Source organism: Argiope bruennichi, chromosome 1, assembly GCF_947563725.1.
Source record: "Argiope bruennichi chromosome 1, qqArgBrue1.1, whole genome shotgun sequence".
NCBI lineage: Eukaryota > Metazoa > Arthropoda > Arachnida > Araneae > Araneidae > Argiope > Argiope bruennichi.
The window spans coordinates 59,410,918-59,419,198 of NC_079151.1; the positions used below are offsets into that span (position 1 = coordinate 59,410,918).

The 8,281-nt window shown below is 27.6% G+C and overlaps 1 protein-coding gene across 1 annotated transcript in view; it reads left to right on the forward strand.

Annotated features, from left to right (window-relative positions):
* Window positions 1-8,281, forward strand: part of LOC129970612 (uncharacterized) — a 99,034-nt gene that overhangs the window by 20,162 nt on the left and 70,591 nt on the right. The window contains exon 2 of the mRNA XM_056084475.1: window positions 1,670-1,761. The gene's annotated coding sequence lies outside the window, so the exon portion shown is untranslated. The remainder of the gene's footprint in view (window positions 1-1,669; window positions 1,762-8,281) is intronic.

Here is an 8,281-nt window from a genome sequence, read left to right on the forward strand (position 1 = left end):
TGAAGATGAAGAAGTTAAGAAGATTAACTAATACTCTTTTTTTAAAATATTCTGATATAAATAGAAATCAGACTCGTGCAGACTTTTGTTTGAACTCGTCAAAGCAACACATCACATCGTTCACCCGTGAAAAACCCAGACGAATTACTTTTCTAAAACTACTGATGAAAGTTTCTGAAAGTCGAATTCAGAAGAATTTTCAAATTGTGACGGATTACCTAATCAGATATGCTTATTCATGTATCATGTAGTTAAATGATGCGTTCGAATTTGACTATTAAGTTAGAAAATGAATGGAGACGTAAAAGATTATTGGCAAATAAGATTAGTCAAATGTTTTTTCTGAAGTTCTTTCACACAAATGTGTTTTCCCATGCATATTTAGTTTCAGCGACATTTGCAAAATTTACTGGCCTGTGAAACCGCAACACGATTATTTGATATTTAATTGACAAATCTTAGCACTGAATATAGCACTGAGAGAAAAAATATTAACTCAACTGACTGTTTTTTCAATGTATATTTGTCTAAAAATGAAAATATAAATCTTTATTTCTTTTTAATTCAATATAGAAGCGTCAGTCAATTGATTAAATATTTTAATATTCAATTTTAACATTTAACCTAAAAGAAAGGATTACTCGCTTGTAATAAGAGCAAAATGTAAAAGCATACATTGTGAATTAGTCAATAAAATTACAAAAAAAAAATTCACAGTTTTAATTTTTAGGGCTTTAAACTTTCTTGTGCTTAATTATTCTAGTAACTAACACTGATTGCTAAAATTTTAAAACCAAATATCTAGAAAATAACTCAATTCATGGTTGCATAAGAATTCGTAATTAGCACTTTGTAGAGATCTGAATTGAATAAATTGTAGAGATCTGAATTGAATAAATTGTAGAGATCTGAATTGAATAATGTATGGAGTAATTGAGTAATGTATTAACCAATGAAATAAAAATTAGTAACATTATGCTGTAAATATTCTTTTTTTACCTTTAAATTTTCCATTCTAATATCAGTAATATAGCGTAAAACGACAACTATTTAAGTATTATTGAAACTGATTTTGGGTTTAAAATTGTTTTGTAATAAAATTAAATTTCTAAAAAGATATTTATAAAGGAAATTATTACTTTTCAAATTCACTCTCCAACTGATATTACAGTACTTGACTGTCAGACAAAAAAAGTTAACTGAAATGAAATTCTATTCTAGCTCTCAGAAAATTTCCGTTAAAAATGAATTTTAGTTGAGCAAACGATATTAATATTATTTTTACTAGAAAATCATTTTACATTTGCAACCGTTAAAAATAGAGTCATTCGTAGAAGCGATAAAAATGATTGTTCAACATCAACTATTTTGTCACCTATTACCGTTATCTTTATGGATAAAGAAATCGAAATACAATTGATGAAACCAGTCAATGACACCCATATCCGCCAAGTTTTGGTGTGTAAAAGATTATTGACATCCTTCCTTTTAACTGACATTTCATTGAAGAAATTCTCAAAAAAAAGGAAGAAAAAAGATGGAATTGTCGATCAATGAAAGCAATTGCTTCTGAGGAAATTGAATCGCTCAAATAACATTTCTGTCGTATAAAACTATATTATATATATTTTTTTCTTTTTGACTGATTTTTTTAAACTTTCCATTACAGTGATCTCCGAATTGTTGGAGCCATTTTTGCTGACAAAGTTTTCTATCAGCTAGAACACTATTTAACGTGATATTAAGCTGAAAATATCATAGGTAAGAAAATATTTTTCATTTCTATTGCAGTCTCTTTTCTTTATACATTGTTTTTAAGAAATTTATTTATACCAATTTTCAACTTATTCGATATTTAACAGAGTTTGGATACAAAAATAGTTATTTATTTTATTATGGCTAGTATCCGAATTTTAGATTTATCGAAATTCGTTACAATCTGTATTTTTATTTTACTTTAAAACTTTTATGAGCTATAGTAGTTAATTGTTTGAAAATACCTAACCCGTACTTCATTAATCAGAATACATCGATTCTAGATAATAATTATTACAGAATAGACCATCAAATATTTGCTGAATTTTTAAAAAAAAATCTATTTATGGAATATAATTTATCAAAACAAGCTGGATCTATCGATTAATTGTCATATCGGGTTAAAGGCAGTGTCATCTTTTTGCCTCAAAATTTACTGCGTAATCCAATGAGCGAAAAATGTTAAAGATACTCTTTCCACTAAATAACCATTTATTTTCAGTCAAAATATCATGTGATGAAACGTTTCTGAAGTTTTACTAAAGTTTTGTTTTTGAAACTGAGTCATCTCTGAAAAAAATTCTACGGGACTTTAATGTTATATATAAAGTATATTTCGATTCTAAACTATCGTTCTGACACAGTTCATAATTTTTTTAACAAATTGCTGTCTAATGAATAATGAATTCTTGATAAACAGTTGCTGGTAATGAGTTCCTGACAAATTTATTTTGGGAATACAAATAATTACAAGAAATCTGTATAATAAGGAAGTTATATACCGGATCAAAATGAAATTGATTGAAATATATAATATAATATAATATAATATAATGTATATTTTTATCGATATTTGAAATCTATTATTACTTTAAATATCTTCGTTGTCCAGAAATTTTCACAACTTTTTAACCCTACAGAATTCTTATTAGAACCGCCTAGAAAATAACAGGAAAATATTTTATTTCTAAAAACTGAGTTCAGTCATAGAACCATAGAAAGAAGAGAAATATATATTTTTTTTTCTTTTAGGTCATAATTTTAACTTGTAGTCTTTTTTTTTAACTTTATAAGACAAAAGTATCTGAATTATTGTTCTCTTGATTTAAAACACTCGATATTCTTCAGTAAATTTAACAAACAACGAGCGATAATTTAGATGCAAATGGTGAATTTCCAAGCGTTTAACTTTTCAAACAAATTAAATCGTATTCGTTTTCTTTCTCATAATAAAACACAAATTGCTTTTTAAACTAGCGGGGCTTTGAAAAGTATTTGTGAAACAAAAATTAAGTGAGCTTAAGTCCATTATTTGAAATAGCTTTTCTGTAATTTTTGTAATGATTTAACATGGACCATTACTCAAACGGAATTACTCTCTAGATAAAATTCTCTGTGGAATAAAATAAGAACATAATTTCCGAGAGAAATTTACGATCGTCTTTCCTACTAACTAGATAAAAAAAATATATAGCGATACATTTAATAAATATTCCTAAGTATTGGTATTTTAAAGACGACTTGCTGTTCTAAGAACATAATCAGCGGCAGTATAGAATCCCACAAAATTCATCAAAGTACGAACAAATGGTGAACATCATTAAACTTTTTCCCTCATCTGGGGTTTCTTCTTCCATTTATATACGTCAATATCCGCCATTTTCTTCTTTTTTGTGAAGAGAGCTGCCGCTTGAAGGCTCTCAACTGAGAAAATCTCTCTAAAACTTTCTATATTTGCGTTGGGAGGATGGTACGATTTATATAAGTGCTCCTTGATTAAATTCCGTTTTCCCTTTACTTATGCCCTGCCGGAAGAGAAATATCATAAATCATCAGAAAGTGCCTGTACATCCAATCATTTCGACAGTTTTCAATAACTGTCTGAAGAATTGTTCATGCATCATTCGTCAAACTGACTATCGGTAGCTTTCGTTGTATATAAATGGAACGAGAATAAAATATTCTTGTAAAAATATTTATTGTTGTTGATAAATGTTTTCAAAAACCTTCCTATCACTGTTTCTTAAAGCTTGACTTCTTATTTCATTGAATAATTCACCACGTTTATTTAATAATATAACATTTTCAAGCTTTAACTATTATCGGTAACTTTCGTGGTGAATAAATGAAAATGGAATAAAATGTTTATTGTTTATGATAAATGATTCGGAGAAGCTTCTTGCCGCTGTTTACTAAAGCTTTACATTAAAGAATATTTTATTGTATAATTCACAAAGTTTACTTTGTAATATAAAGGTTTACTTAATAATATAACACCAAGTACAATCTGTAACTTTCGTTGTGAATAAATGAAAAGAAAAGAAAATATCCTTGTAAAAATATTTATTGTTGTTCATATAAGTTTTGAAAAAACTTTTTGCCATTGCTTCCATAGCCGTATGTTAGAGAATGTTATAATGTGTAATTCGTCTGATTTATTTCAAAATTTAACATTTTCTGGTAAGAACTATTTTGACCGCCTGATTCCCTATAAACTAAAGGCTTTTAGTTTTTTTCTAGATTCTTTTTAAATACTGAAAAAGATGTACCTTATCAATATACTATATACTATATTAATTTTATTCATAATTTAGAAAATATTTAAATGTGTCAAGATTTGCAGAGAAATAATTGAAAAAAAAATTTCTATAAAGAAGGAAAGCCAACTTAAAAAAAAAAAAAATAGCCATTCAAAATAAACATGAATAAAAGCTGATTGACTCCAACTAAACAGAACCTGATAAATCTAAAACTTGTTTTCAGAATTATTGACTGAAAATCGTGAAGTTCAAAAACAAATAATGCTACCAAATATTCAAAATACCGAATATTCAAAAGGCTTTGAATTTTGCTTTTTCTAAATCGTATCATGAGTGTACATCTATTATGTGCAAGCATGTATAGTTGGGTTTTTTTCGGGATTTAAAGATTCGTCGATAAATTTTGAAAGAATCATGAACTTAATCTATACAATAGGAAATTTATAACTTAAAATTTTAAAAACTGACACCAAGTCATCCCCAAAAGTAATTGCTTCCGAATTGTACTTTAATTTGGAAATCAAATAAATGATCACATGAAGAAGCTGTATTTACTTTATAATAAATTAAGCATCTAAATTTAGTTTATTGAAAAATTTCAATCTTCCGCTGTTCAGAGATTCGTATTTCAATGTTTACTAATACGAACAATTATACTTTTCATCTGATTACTGATACAAATAAAATATCATACGATTCGCACTTCTGAGAAAGGATGTCTTTAATATATGTAGGATTTCCTTATGTGTAAGATACATATAAATCTTTCAAAATTTAATTTTTATAGACAGAAAATTAGTCAGATGATTATAAGGAAGGAATGTAATACCTTTTCTGCCTTTAATAAATTTCGCTGCTTTGATTTCAAAATTAAAGTAAAATCATTGTCGCGCTCAATAATTTAATTACTTTCAATAATATACATTTTCTGCTACGTATTCCAAATATTTTAAAACATATCTTTTAAAAATATAGCGCTGTGGAGGCTTAGGAGTGGAAAGATGTGAACTCGATTCTCTATTTTATGAAAAGTTCGTCGGATTACCTTAAATTTGCAAGAATAAAGCATATGCTTGCTCATGTGGTGTTGAAGTTTTATAAAGAGTACTTTTAAATTCAAACTACAATTTCAAAATTAACTGGCATTCTCCATAATTGACTTTTGTACCCAAAGGCGGATTTGTGATTATGAAGATAAAGCAACCTGGAGCAACAGGTCGAACACTAGTAAATTATTAGCCTACTTGCGAGATAAATATATTTGTAAAATAATTTCTATGAATAATAAAACATTTTGTTGTGTTGTGCTGTGACTTATGACACTTTACAAGCCCGCTGACAGTTATCTGTCAGCGATTTAAGCCGAATGAGCGCGTCTCTTGTTTTTTTCAGTAGCTCCAGCTAGGGCCAAGAGTATGACTTAACTACTCACATGTCGCAACTCTTTTTAGCGGACTTCATTCATTCATTTCATTCACTCATCCACAGATCGTAATTTAGAACTGAATCAGAGAACGATCACCTCTGAACCAGTATCCCCAGTGATATTACTCTCGAAATGAAGGACTTTATGACCACAACAGATTTATACATGTGCCAGCCACCACACACACGGAGAGGCTTCGGCCGGCGGGGTTCGAATAATAAAGCATTATAACTGACAGGTGCATTCACATTAAATTATTAAAATAATTATTAAATGAGTAAAAACATAATTAATTATTTTTCAAGAAACATTGGTATGTTGATCATTTATTTAACTGGCTATATTATAACCCACCTACTTACCTTCAAAATAATATCTTTTAAATTTACATTTATTCGAAGCCTCTTATTTCTTTATAATCTATTATGAAAGTAAATATATTTATTAATAAGAAAATGATTAAATATGATTGTTTTTAAAAAAACTTTTTGCTGTTGTTGTTGTTTCGTCATTTTTTAAAAGATATACATACTAAAGAGGCAAATGAATAGAAACATTGATATTTTCACAAAGTTAAAAACACTTGTTTACGAAAAAATCGTCAAAATCATAGTGTAGTGCCGTAGTTTTTAATCATAGCTCGTGACGAAATTATAAATTTACAAAATGACAAGATACTGTTTACTTGATTTAAAACTTGAATTCTACGAACTAAAAGAAGTGATATCTTCCCAGAAAAGATTGAAGAATAAATGAATCTCTAGTAAAAGTTCATCTTTTGCATTTAGCTTAAAAATAATTTGTTACATATCAAGAATTATACTTTTTCTTGTCTATATCATCTATTTCTTCTTCTTATACTGTATTTTCTGATGTAAAAGTACAAATATTTTATCCCTTGTTCACTGACAGTATTTACATTTAAGTAAAAGTGAATAAATGAATAAAAACATGTGTGTTAGGATTTTTACATCTGTGAAAAGCACAAATGGTAAATTTACAAATATAAATTAAATAAATAAAAGGAATTCCTTCAGGAGTTGTATTCTACTGAAGAAAATGGACCGTGAACAATCTGTGTTGAAACAGGTTCTATTTTGAATAGAGAGATTGAATTTGCTTTTTTTAATTCTTTGAGTTTCTCAAACAAGATGGTTCTGCATTTTATTTAGATATACACTCCATTTAGTTTTCGGTTGTGAAAATTCACTGATTTACATTTTCCATTTCCACTTTCTCATTTCGAGGAAACGGAAGTTCTCCATCAAGCTGATTACCACTTTTCCTTTCCAGAATTTTAAAATTCAGTGAAAATGAGGCAAAGATAAACGATTTTATGTATCTGAAAGATGTTCATCCACTCAAATCATCAACGCTTTTTATTTTGAATTTGTTTAAATATTTCATTCATGCTTATTTTCATTCTATACAATTTTATGACTTTAACATAAAGATAGACATTATATATAGTTTTTGCCATTACTGCTTTATATTCTTTTCCATTTATTCGTATAAATAAATATTATTTAGTATCATAAATATTTTTTAAAAAATCCATTTATAAGTTTTATGTTAGTTATATTAATATTTTAGATCTTTAGCAAACATAATGCTTATGATAACCTACATATGACAAAAAATGTAATACATATCAAATAGCAATTAACTGCATATTCTAGTACTTCTGTGTTTTCCTGGTGCGTATTATGTAAAGGATTTGAAATTAAACCCCTTTGGCGCATCAAGCTGTCCAGTAGATCTTATCCAATAAATTAGCTGTTCTTTAGTCCAGCTTGCCATTTATCCAAGACACTATCAAATTTACTGTTCTGATTCTATTTTTATTGAAGCAAAATATTTAATTAATTATATTTTTAGTTATGAAAGGACCTCAAATTGCCAAATTTTGAGATGTATGAGCAAATGACATATATTTTTTGCATTATCAATAAATCTAAGCACATTGATTTGATAATTCGTGAGTAGTCATTGAATGCATTGTTTTCTTTTTTTTTTTAACTTTTTTCTTTATTTTTCATATAGATATTTAATTCATGGAATGAATTTTTTTTAAAAATAAATAATAAAGATGCCTTTTTTTTGTAGTTAATCTACTTAATGTTTATAACGTTCACTCCTTTTGCTCTGCGATTTTGTTAAGAATAAGAATCATTCATTAATAGAAATTTTTATCACGATCCTTTAATAATCTTTAAGATTCGTTTCCAATTCAAAGTAATTTTAATATGTATTGTTCTATATTCATTTTGAAACAAAGTAGTTTCAATCTCATTGGCAGAAAAATACCTCAAACAATGACAACAACAACAACAAAAAGTAGTTTGTAAGTTACCATATTTAAGTTGAAACTGAATAATATGAGGAAATAAAACAGGGAAATTCTTAAAGAAAATGCATACACACGCACAAATATATATATAAATAAAATAAAAGGAAACCTCTATAAAAAACAAAAGGAACGTAATTGGGACAAGTGTGGGACGATTAGACCGACAACAAACAGGCGTATCTGTACCAAACTGTTGGGAGGATCGAACGC